The following is a 12,692-nucleotide window of genomic DNA, read 5'->3' on the forward strand; positions in this document are numbered from 1 at the left end:
ACCCCTCACTTTATCTGACCTTGGCTGGCAACTGTGACAGCCCAAGCATTCTCTCCGCTGTGCTCATCCCTGTGTGTTCGCACCACAACCACCCTCAGCTTTCAGCGCTACCCTACCCGGATTTACGCAAAGAAAACCCATTTACTCCCAAAGACTGTGACAAATAGTAGGTGTCGAGTCTTGCAACTCTCTATTTGCTATATACTTCAGATGTCTTGAGTGGTTTCTTTTATGAATTGCAAGTCTGCCGCTTTGTTGTTTGTTGCAGCACTGCAGAGTGTAGTGGAGAGAAGCTTGTTGTGCTGTTGGCGGAGCTGAACACAAGCCCAGTCCCTCACTGAGACAGCCGGTCGCTCGCTTTACACTAAACGCAAGCGTTTCACGGTCATCAACCAATGGTGGCCTGGAGGCTGTCATTTCACTCTGTGTGGAGCTCGCCTGCGGCTCGGTTCTGCCCCACAAACTCACAGCCGGCCCTGGTGGGGGGACAGAGCAACACACTCACACATTTATAGATATACACGCACTTGCGCAGAAAGGCACACACTCGCTGCACACACACACACACACACACACACACACACACACACACACACACACACACACACAGACACACATAGTAAACCTATATGCTCAGCATAAGGCAGGCTGTTGGAGCAATTACAGAAACATGGCAGAACACGATGAAGCAGGCCCTACTATCAGAAGGGAAATAGAGTGAGCAGAGGAAAAATGATGACGCCATTAATAACAGCGTGGTGCAGAGGCTCGGAGGGACATGGGGGTGGATGACCCTTTCTGTGATTTCCCTGTGACAGCAGTTTGAGGGGCAAGTGGTTGTGTTTGTATTAGATTTTTGGACATTTAAATGGGCATGCTTTTTCATCAATGGCAAACACATGTGGTGTGCAGTACAGCAAATGATGCATGCAGTGATGATTCCTGTCACTCTCGCCTCTATTATTTTGGTAAATGACAGGTTAGACTTCGCTATTCTCTTTCTGCGTTGTTCTGTCTCCAGCTATTCATACACACCTCCTCTCCTCCGGCCACGGCTTTCCCCTCGGCACTGCAATGCAGATATGTCTCACAATGGCGAGAAAGTTTCACTGAAGACGCCTTGGAAGGAGCAACGTGGGGGTACAGGAGAGAAAGGGCATGGAAGAGATGGAGCCAAAAAACGTGTTAACATGTTGGTGTTGAGGGGGAGTAGGAGGAAAAAATGCTGTCCTTGGAAAATGCAAGAATTACAATGTAAACGAGTGGAAACATATGGTACAAAAACAGACATGGACACTCTTGATTTATGAGGCCTGTCAATGAAAGTGATGCCTTTAGCTTCATCAACCAAACACGCTTGCGGTGAGAGGAAGTTTGATTTGGTAGCTGTACCAAGCCACATAACAAATTTGACGTTTTTTTAATACCACCTTAAAGGCGCACGCCACCGATTTTACACATTCAATACATTTTTGTTTTTTGTTATTCAAGGGCAACACTGTGAGATCCTCTTGCTGGGTCACCACCACTGAAGTGTTGTGTTTAGTCATTTTGTCTTACCATGGGGATCACGTCTGACTCCGTCTGAATGGCCCCGGCCAAGGTTTCTTCCTCCTTTTTTCCACTTATATGTTAAGAGTTTTGTTTGGAGTTTTTCCCCTTATCTTCTCAGAGTGCTCTGGGTGGTGTTGGAAACTGTTGATGTGTTGGCCCCTAATGCCCTTTTAGACGTTGAATGTCATCTTAGACGTTGAATGTCATCCCGTTCTGTACTACTAAGCCGGACACATGGGGATGCTGTGCAAAGTTGAGGAAAACAGACACCAATGAGGATTTTAAAACAAATGCACAAAACGGCCACTTTAGTCTCCCGCTTTAATTTCCAACCTGCTGTCACACACTCAAACATACAATGACAAACAAAACTCAATGTGTTGTGAAAATATGAGAAGAACCTTTAACCCCTGAACCTTTAATGCCTTTATTAACAAACAAGCCTGGCAGAGTTCAGCCCAGATTTGAACCGAGATGCATCCACGCTTTTAGACTGATCATTGTGCTCACTCCGATGAACAGTACCGTCTCTAAGTTAAATGGCAGGAGTGGTTTATAATAGCGTTTGTGTGCAGTCCTGCTGTTGTGCTTGGCCTCAGGCAAAAAGTTAATGGACTTCTGCAGAAATTTTGATCAATTATATCAAGAATTAATTGGCCATGTTGAAGCAAATGCAAAAGAGCAAATGAATGGCTCGAAGCAATTATTCACTAATGCTGCAACTTCCATTTGGCGCTCGCTTGTATTTTTTTTACAGGAAAACCGATGTGTCTGTGTGTCGTTGTTCCTGAACGAGGGGGGTTTGGTAAATACATTTCTTTGAAGTACATTTTAAGGAATAGATGGGTGAAGCTAAAATATTTAAAACCCAAAACAGTGATGAGAAGTTTGACACTTACTTACTTTATAACTCGGATTGCGTTGAAACATAGCAAAACGTTTTGTTCCAAAGAACCAGCGTCAACCATTGTCAAATCACAGGTTGGAACGCTTATAACGTGATCGACAGCGTGATGGGCGCATGAAGCGAGACGTCTGAGAAGACAGAACCTTGATGCCAGTTTGTGCTGCTGTAAAACAAGCTGAGGCCATGACAGTTTGCCATAATTGATTGATGATTTCAGTTTGTTTGCTAAATAGCTCAGATATATAGTATTTGACTTACTGACCCAACTTTAAGTTAACCTACTGCTACCACTATTTGTTATTGTTAATAAATTATTTAAATACGTTTAGAGAATGACTGGATGGATGGATAATTTATTATAAAATATTAAATATATTTATTTGGTGTGCAATCAGGTTCGTTAATGAATGTGAATCCTTTATAAAATCTCTAGAACCTTTTCCTTCTCCTCCCTTGAGACAGATATGTTGTAAGAATATTTTTATTTGATCCATTTATTTTACAATGGGTTTTTCAGTTGTTATGAAACCTAATCTGATATTTGTGACTGTGTACTTCCTCCTCATTACCTGTTTTGAAGCCTGGGACATAAGAAAGCTTTAATCAAACCATAGATGCACTGTAATTTTCCCTCAGACCAATTTATTAACCTATTTTAATCTTCCACCTTCGGTTCCCAAACCAGTCCTTTAACAAGAGTGCTTTGGATCAGTGGCTTCTGTACAACAAAATGAGACAAAGCAGGTTGTGGCTCTTTGTTTCCCCCAGTCTCTCATCAACACCCTCCTGTCACTGAGTTTCCAGATGGCCACGCTCCTCTGTACCCCACAGTTCATAGCTCTAAACTTCATCGCACACACATTTGTATCGGGTCACTGCTCCCTCCGACATGCTAGAGGAAGAGCACTAATCCTACACAGCATGCCGCCGTGGAATTGCTCTCTATGTAAATGGTTGTTTTTTTTTGATACACACTAAGAATGAGAGTGGCCGTGTTGCAAGCGTGTGCATCTTATAAGGCTGCTGTTACACGCGTGTGGCTGAGGCTCTGTGGGCAACTGACTGCTTTAATGCGTGCGGTTAAGATTTCCAAGTTGCAGGTGCATTTGTAAGGAAACCCGTCGGTGAACTTTAAAAGATCTGTTCACAGGTCCACACCAGGTTTATCCTGTATTTAATTGCAATCACTCTCTGCCCTGCAAATCTGTGCTAAAGCTGTGCTTTACAATGGAGCCGTAATTGCAGGAGTTTAATTGCCTGCCAATGCTCTGCTCCCACTGCCTGCTTGCATTGAAGAGCCCAATAATTAGAACCAGGGTGAAATTAGGTGGCAATTTTGTCTTGGCAATTATCATAATGCAAAAGAAGTGCCATTAGTATTGTTAGCCCCACAGTACATAATCCTTTGACACTGTCAAGTCTCTCTCTTAGCTGCCGGGTACAACAACTCTTGATTTCCTGTAGCTTTTGCACTCCCTCAATCACTACTTTAGTCATCGACTAGACAAGGCAGCCGGCACACTCAGAGCCTGACTAGCACATCCTCGCCCAGAGTTCTAGGAGGATTAGAAGCCACAGTATTAAAAGTCTGTGTTTCCATTAAAGGTATATAAATTGGGTGTTAATCCTCTTTAAAGTCAACCATGAAATTGCGTGTGGTGTAACTATGCAGTCAGCGGATATTGTTCCAAGCTGGCATCTCATTTTGTTTGGCTGGATTTTCATTGCTTTTCCCTTCAAGTTGACAGTGCATCTGCTCATTTTGGTGACAAAGACGTCTTTACACACACATCCAACCTCATGGCCCCTCAGGAGATCAGATGAAGAGGCCGTCCCTCGTAGCCTATATTTATGTTGTTCAATACTTGCAAACACACTTCATTACATATTGTAAACGTGTCACAGCTGTTTAAGTAGAACATTTGGGGATCTTTGCTGAAATTCACAATACGTCTATTTATCTTGTTTTGTTGTGTTTTAAAACATGCAAGTGCTATTTTTTCAAATGTATAAGTGCATTCTTATGACTCTTATCACTCCATTGTACCCTTCTATTGCATAGACAAGCATAAAGTAGGTTAGGTACTTATGCTTAAAATTAAATTGTTGGCCATATGATGAACTATCTGACAAAAAGCACAGGTAGTGTGATTAGAAATAATTGGATAGATGGTAGATAACAGGGTGTATACTTCATGCTTTAGAGATAATTACAGAAAAGTTGATTGACCCACAAACATACAGGTATCCAGGAATATATGGGTGTTGTATGAAGCACATTAGGAGCAGCTGGGGATTATTACTGTGTGGGAAAACATGGGGTGCTAATACATGCCTGAATAATGAAGAGAAAATTACTTTGGGTATCAGGAAGTCCTTCACTATCATTGTTGAGCAACTCTCAGTGGCTCTCAAGCAATCAAGCAGTGGGATTTACAAAAGACTTTAATTTGGATTCATTATCCAAACTCCTCGCAGACCAAAGGCTGACAGAAGATATGCACCGATAAGTCTGAAGGTCAACAAGCTGCCGCGGTAGAGATATCAGCAGCTGGTGTGTAGCGTTTCACACTCAGTTGCACTGATACACACTTTTTTTTTGTTTGTGTACACACACTCGTAAAAACCGAGTAGACTCTTTCACCCCTCATCAAAGCTTGCGATTGGTAATACACGTACACCTTTGAGAGGAAAAGTGCCTACGAGAATGTTATTTAGATAGTAAAAGGAGGGATTAATTAATGAACAACGTGGATTGAGGAGACTCGGCGGCTCCTCGCTGCGTGTGTGTGTGCGAGGTGAGAATATTCTGACGCTTTTCACACGTCGCCTCGGTATTGAATGGACTGTTCCTCGCTTGGTGGAGCATTCTGCTGATGGAATCAAAACCCCTTTCACAGATTCAAATGAGGTGCACTCAGCTGTGATTGGTATTGGAAAAGCATTTGTCGGAACAGAGGCTCGCAGAAGGCTCCTTAAATACAAGGCAATCACAGTGTCTAACGCGGAGGCGAGGCGAGAGGTGTGCCCGGACTGCAGAGTGGAAAACAGGACAAAGGATTATGATGGTAATATGCAGTAAACCAAAACAAAGTCGTCCCGTGATCCGCCACCAGCCCCCCAACCCACCCCACCACCACCCTCCGCCAGTCTCTCTCTTTTTCCTCTGTCTCTCTTTATCTTTCTCACCCCCAAATCCTCTCCAACACACACCCTCTCCACCCCCTCCATCTCTCCGCATCGCACGCACCACATATTGACAGGGCCAGTTTTGTCTTTCTCTCCCCCCCCCTCCCTCCCCCCCCCCCCCTCCCCTCCACACTGAGCCTGTGCTACAATTTAAAACTCATTTCTCATTATTTGCGGCGGAATCCTTACACACACAATTTCTAATCTGTCGAGCCTGTGATGGCTGCTGGCAGAAACAGGCTCCCTATGCAGATGCTCGACTGTACACCCATATGCAATGTCAACTCTTACACACCCGGCTGGCCTTATTTTATTACAGGCGTCAGCATATCTGCATGCCGTCAACTGTGAACCTTTTGTGCTAATGTCTTTTTTCTCTATACACCCCCACCACCACCACCACCACACACACACACCACCACCATCACCACCACCACTACCAATCACACCACCACGTTTTTTAAGCTGATGGTTTTTTTTTTTTTACATCCCAGTGATAATGTGCAAATTCAGATCAGAAATAGTTTCTAGCTCACCATGTTTCCAGAAATTCCCTTCTCATCCAGCAGACCTGTGATCCAAACCCAGGCAGCAGCATGAGGATGAGGTGGAGCTGGGTGGGGTTGCAAACCTCTAATTTAACCCATTTAATGAAAGGTTGTCAGGATTCCACTATACCCAAAAGTGGCTCGCCTTCTACGAATCCCTAAATCGTTGTCAGACAAGGCAGTGGAGTGCGTGTGTGTGTGTGTGTGTGTGTCTGCATGCGTGTGTGTGTGCACGTGTGTACGTGCGAATCAGAAAGAAAGACACCAGGGAAAGTCAGAGGGGTAGGGGAACAGAAACAGCCATTATTATGCTTGTAAGAACAGCGGCTGGCAGCAGAGGAAAAAGAAGAAAAGAGGGGAGAAGATTGTGTCTGGAATTGTCCAAGTGTGGCAGTAGTGGTCCTCAGTCACTTTATCAGTGCCACAGCAGCGTTTTTTCGTCTCATCTATCTGCCCACAGACCATTCTTCTCCTTTCTCCGCGCAGGAAAAGCACTTTCTCACCATAGATGGCTCAACATAATCACCAACCTTTTTTTTTCACCCACCTATCTTGCTCAAGCTATCTCTTCACTTACAATGTTCTTTGTCTAAACGCTATTCTTTTTTGCCGCCATTTGTAAACCTTTCACATTTGTAGTGCAGGGTATGGGGAAAAATTGCCACACTTCACTGCACACTTCTGCACACACTGCACTCTGTCTTATATCAGGGTTGGCAGTGTAACTACCACAACATGCAGGCAATATATGTAGCTTAGAAATGCCAATGAAGGTTTGTGAGTTTATTTAGACAAAACAAGGCACGTTTAAATGGATTAAATGATCGTTGGGGATCTTTTGAACCATTAAATTCCCTATGCAAGTGACAAGTGGCGTTACAGGACATATGACTTGGAATTTGTGTGCAGTTACTTTGTCTCTGCGCGTATATGAATGACCAATATGGCAGAAACTTCCTTCTACATGGATGTATTTACAAAGAAATAAAGCAATGTCACAGACTCTGTATAACTACTGCATGCTGCCTCTGCGTGACACTGCTCTGATTAATTATGAACCCAGCGTTGTTCATTAAAACAGATGTAATCAATAGGAAGTCCTGACATCTGAGATAAGTTCAGCAACCTTGTCAACAGCGCCGTCTGTGTGTGTGAGACAGCTACTGCAGGTCATCTAATTTATTTGTGTGAATAAAAAGCTATTAGGTAGCTACATAGAGGAAATATTGCAGATAATAACCGTAAATGGGGTAGAAGAAGAATATCCGTGACTCCTACACGTGGGGTTATTGAACACAAACAATAATCACAGTTCGTCTCTGTAGTTATTCCCTTGTCTCTCATTTCCACTCCTCCTCTCCATCAGCTTCAGTGCATTTCCTACAGGGTGAAATTATAATATTGGAAAACAATAATGCAAAAATGAGGTCATAAAATGAATTGTACAAACAGCTCTTGCAGTGCATTAAGTCTGGAGTTTGATTGTTTTGTGCCTTTTCCGTTATTTCGAGGAGATCTCTGTTAGTATTAGCAGTTTGATTGCATTTTATGACTGAATGCTGATGACCTTGTAAACAATGATTAACATTACAGCAAGAAACACCAACACGACATCTTTTGGATACATCAAATCTGGGTGAGGAATTGATTTTAAAGTTACTTTCCTGAAAAGCAGTAAAAAAAAAAAAAAATACATTTCAAATAGTCTTAGTGCATAGCTTTGCAATACAATAGCTGCAGCAATAGGGCATATTGTTGTTCTCAGCATTGGCCACCTGCCAGTGAATAATATTTGGCAGCGAAATAGCAGTTAATATCATTCATATGGGTAAAGGCTGGAGTGGGCTCTGCATTTTCAGTTTTTCCTACACAGTGACTTAGATGTCCAGTTTGTTAAGTGAATGGGTGTTTATAGTCGGTGCTCACTGAGTGTACACTTGCCGAGACCATTCACACACACACACACACACACACACACACACACACACACACTGATCGCTGATGTCCGACGACATACACTTTCGCGCAACAGAATTCTCTATTTGGCTCGGCCCAGCTATGCCTTCATAAAAAGCCTCAGAATGTACTTGTATGCAGTTGTAGATGTAATGAGTTTAAGATGAAATTACACATCATCATGTTTGATGTATACCACCACTAACTCCAAAAGCCAAGATGCGTTAAACGCTTAAGTAACAGTAAAAGCTTTTATGCAGAGGATGACTAGATGAATCAACCCGGTGTCAGCTACACCACAGTGCAGCATCGTCTCTTTAAAAAAACCACACATGTCCAGTAAACAAATCTACCAAGTCTGTCCTCGCTGCACACCGGCACATCAAAACAAGCTCAAGTAAGAATGTGATGAGCTTGAGTGGAAAATTGATCAGGTTGAAATTACCCATAGATTTCTGCAGTGAGGTCTACACGTGAAAATCTATCGCGCCTCAGGTCATCTATTGGGAATCATAGAGGTATGTAATACAATGAAACGGCCCCAGAACACAGTGTTAATAATCTGTTAACACTTCAACCCCCTTCGAATTGATTTCCTTTCTTACCACACACCAGCTGAGAAACTCCCACCTCCCGGAAGAACGCAGAAGGAGCGCCGATACACACAACGTGTTTGGAACGAAAGAATGAAACTCTACATGATTATGCAATTTTTTGTATTTGTTTGAGTATTTGTGGACTGTGAGTCAAAACAGTAGGGACATTTCTTTGGCAAAGATACGCTTGGAGGTCGGCATCGACCCTTAGATTATGCGCAGGACTTACCAGTGCAATCATGCGTTGAATTCTGGGTGTTATGTGTGCAGCATCTCAGTGATGCTTCACTGAGTGTGTTTGTGTGTGTGGCTGTGTGTGTTCATGTGTGTGTGCGTGCGTGCGCGTGTCTGTGTGTGCGCACCAGGTTTCTTTGGGTTGAATTCTAATTTATAGTTTCTGATAGACTGAAGCGAGGGTCAAAACACAGATGGTGAGGGCAACAGATTTCAGCAGATGGAGGGCTAAGATACAGTGTAAGATGTATCTATCGGTGTGTGTGTGTGTGTGTGTGTGTGTGTGTGGAAAGGATGGGCAGTGACCGTGCATGTCTGTGTGAATTTGTGCAGGCACATGCACACGGCTCAATTATTGGTATTTTCATGGTTAAAAGTGAGAATCAATTCAAATGATTTGTTTTGCTCAACCATTACTATTTACGGGAAGCTATATAACACAGTAACTATATAACATAATAACTAACTCATACTTAGTTTGAGTTATCATATTATGTTTAGTTTTGGATCACTTAGTAGTTTGTTTCTTCACGTGTGTGCAGTCACACATTCACATTCTGAAACTGTCAAAGTGTCACTCCAGCTTTCTGTAGAATGGCTTTTGTGTCTGTGCGCCTCTACCTTCCTTACTGTTACCGCACGTCCATGTGAGAGTGTTTGTGTGTGAAACCGTCTTACCCCAGCACTGCCCACCCGCCTTTCTGCCTGCCCGTCCGTCTCTCCGTCTACCTGTCTGTCTGCTTTCTAAAGAGCCTGTGAATGATCTTATTCAGCGGCAAGCTGATTGCCGCTTTAACCTGGCGGCCACGCTGTTCTGCCGCTGCATTAATAATCGCGGGGAGGCAGGAGAGCTGGCGCGGCCCGCACCTTGCTCACCGCTCGCTCGCTATCTCAGCCGCACCGAGGAGAGAGCCAGCAAACAGCAGGGGAAGCGTGGCGGAAAATTACACTCTTCACATGCCAGCCAGGAAAGCTGCTGCCGCCGCTCGGTGGGGGCCGGGCGCTGTATGAAGAAGAGGAAGAAGACAACGACAGAGGGATTGGGAGGATGTTGTAGTGTATAATGCATTTGTGGAGGCAGGGGGTACTGTGTGTGTCTGCATTTCAATAATTCCATTCCGTTTGAAAGTGCTTGGGTTGTAAGAGCTCGTTTGAGGGCTTAAATAAGTCTTGATGAGACGATACATGGAGGTCACGCTTTGGCTGAAGGGTTTGCTGTTACTGTCATTGTTGTGATCGGTGTTTTGAGTTTGAAGTGGTTTAAATGTGATTCTGTATAAAGTGGTAAATGTTTGCGTTTGTGGTGTGCAAGGGGCCAAGAGTGGGGAGGAAACTGAGCAAAAGGTGGTAACAAAGGGGCTATATTGACAGACCTTTGTGTCGGTATTAACTGGAAGGGTTTGAAACTGTTGCCCTTTTAAGCACAGCCAGCATATTCGTCTTTCAGTCCGGTCCAGAAGACATTTTGATTGGCTGCACGAAGATTAAAGCTTTGCACTCCCTGCCAGGGAGAACAGTATAATTGATATTTCAGCTCTGGGCAAACTCTCTCTCACTCTCTCCCTCGCTCGCTCTCTCGCAGGCCAGTGGCTGTTTCAGCAGAAAATTAATGTTAGCACAGCTTGGCGGCGGAACGGTCGGCATGTTTCAGGAAATATATTCCGAGTCGGGTCTCTTTGGTCCACTAGCTGCTGCCGCAAACTCCTCTGTGTGTGAAATGAACACGCGGATCCCCTCTGTGTGTGTTCGAGCTCACAGGCATTGCTAACTTTCTCATCGCGTTTACTCACCGCATAAGGTCATCAAAAGATTCCTCCACACCGCTTTTCTGCTTCTTTTCATATTAATGCAAATGGCCTCCTTCGTGCGTTTCTGTCTGTGTTTTCACTCCCGCGTGCTTCAATCTCGGCCCATCGATCTAAGCTTCGATTACTTGGCAAACTATAACTAGAGAGACACTAAGTGTTAGCGGTTCACATTAGCCAACTTCGACTGCACCTTTGATTACTCACACAAAATCAAACAGATGCTGCGAAAAGGTCGTAATACAGCTGGCAAATTAATGCTTCTGTCTCAAGTTCCTGTTTCCGGCTTCATATATTTCTCATACAGCCTCATTCATGTGGCTTTTGCTGAAATGTTTTTTGGAACATTTTCTGCGAGAAACCAATTCCGAGTCCCTGATTTGGAACAAAGCGAACAAACTACAGGACGAAACGTTTGTGGACTGCTCGGCGGGTCTCTTCATTCATTCACCCAGCAGGTTGAGGTTAACTGGAACCGGATGTATAATAATAACTGAATAGCACTGTGGTGGCTATAATAACACTTAATAATGGTGCAGGAAGCAGCAGAGAGGCTAATAGTAAGGTCGTGTACGGGGGTCTTATGACCTCAAAACTTGGCCTTATACATTTCAGAACGTCAAGGGCACTTGAAAAAAAACCCAAAAGTTATTGCACAGTGAGTCGGATTTGATCGGTCCCAGTGCTCCTTAGCAACACTAAGCTGCTCAGCGGTAAGGATCATCTCTTGTCTACTTCATTAGCATGTGTTTCATTCAGCTCATCTGAAGAACATAAAAATCGACCTAGCATGAAACAACACTGGCGCGCTCGTTCCAGTAGCACCCTCGTGGTGCACTTGTCCTGAATGGTCCCATTTAAGTGGACACAGGGGATTAGGCAGATGATGGCAGCCGACGTCCCCGTATTGGTGCAGTGTGACTCGGACCACATTAACAGGACATTAGTCTCATTTCCATTCCGCCGGCGTTTCGCTTCACGCGCACACAATACCGGAGCGCGCCACCCAAATCTTTGTGACCCTCGCGCTCCAGCCTTTCATTTCCTGTCACCATTCAAACCTTCCTTATCTTTCTCTTTCTCTCTCTCTCTCTGTTCTCTCTGTTCCGTTCTCCGCCGACCCCCTTCTCTTTTCTTCCTTTTCTTTTCCGCCCCCCTGCACCCCCCTCCCGCCCTACGACACCCCATTCTCTTCCTCCCTTCGCTCTCTCTCTCTCTCTCTCTCTCTCTCTCTCTTCCTGTTCCACATCGGCGACCGGTGCGAAGCCGCTCCCCGTCACGCTCGGCCGCACTTCCCTTAATTACCACGTATTCTTCTTTAGCTAATAAAAAATGCTGATGAAACCGATTACATGGCGGCGGGGGTTTTGTGCGGAGTTGGATTTAGGGGCGGATGGAGAGTGTGAAGAATAGAGAAAGAGAGGGACAATCGAAAAGAGGGAGAGAGAGAGAGGTGGGGGGCGGGGGGGAGGACAGTAGGGTGGGTAGAGTGCTGATAGGAATAGAGGGAGGGAAGAAAGAGAGGTGACAGTGAAAGGCAGAGTGTGAAAGGAACGGCAATGAAAGGAAAGAATAGGAATATTTTGGGCTCTACCCGCTATGTTGTCTTTGTTGTTGTTTGGGTCAGAGATGTTTGAGGCCCAGAGGGAACTTCCTCATCTTATCACAGTGAGCAGAAGGCTGGCACATCTTTCTCATTACTAGCCTCTCAGTTATAGATTACTCCTGCCTTACTCTTCCTCGCCAGCCACAGGCAGTTTCTCTTACAGTCAGTCAGAGCCACACTTTTCTTCAAATGCAGTTTGAACTCCTGAACACAGACTTTTCCCTTTTTCTTTCCCTTTTATGAGCATTAAGGCACTCTGTGTGTCCGTGTAATTGTGGTTTCAACCGCAACCAACTG

The sequence above is a fragment of the Genypterus blacodes genome, unplaced genomic scaffold, assembly GCF_046128005.1.
Source record: "Genypterus blacodes isolate CSIRO-AG114 ecotype Tasmania unplaced genomic scaffold, CSIRO-AGI_Gbla_v1 ptg000067l_1, whole genome shotgun sequence".
Taxonomy (NCBI): Eukaryota; Metazoa; Chordata; class Actinopteri; order Ophidiiformes; family Ophidiidae; genus Genypterus; species Genypterus blacodes.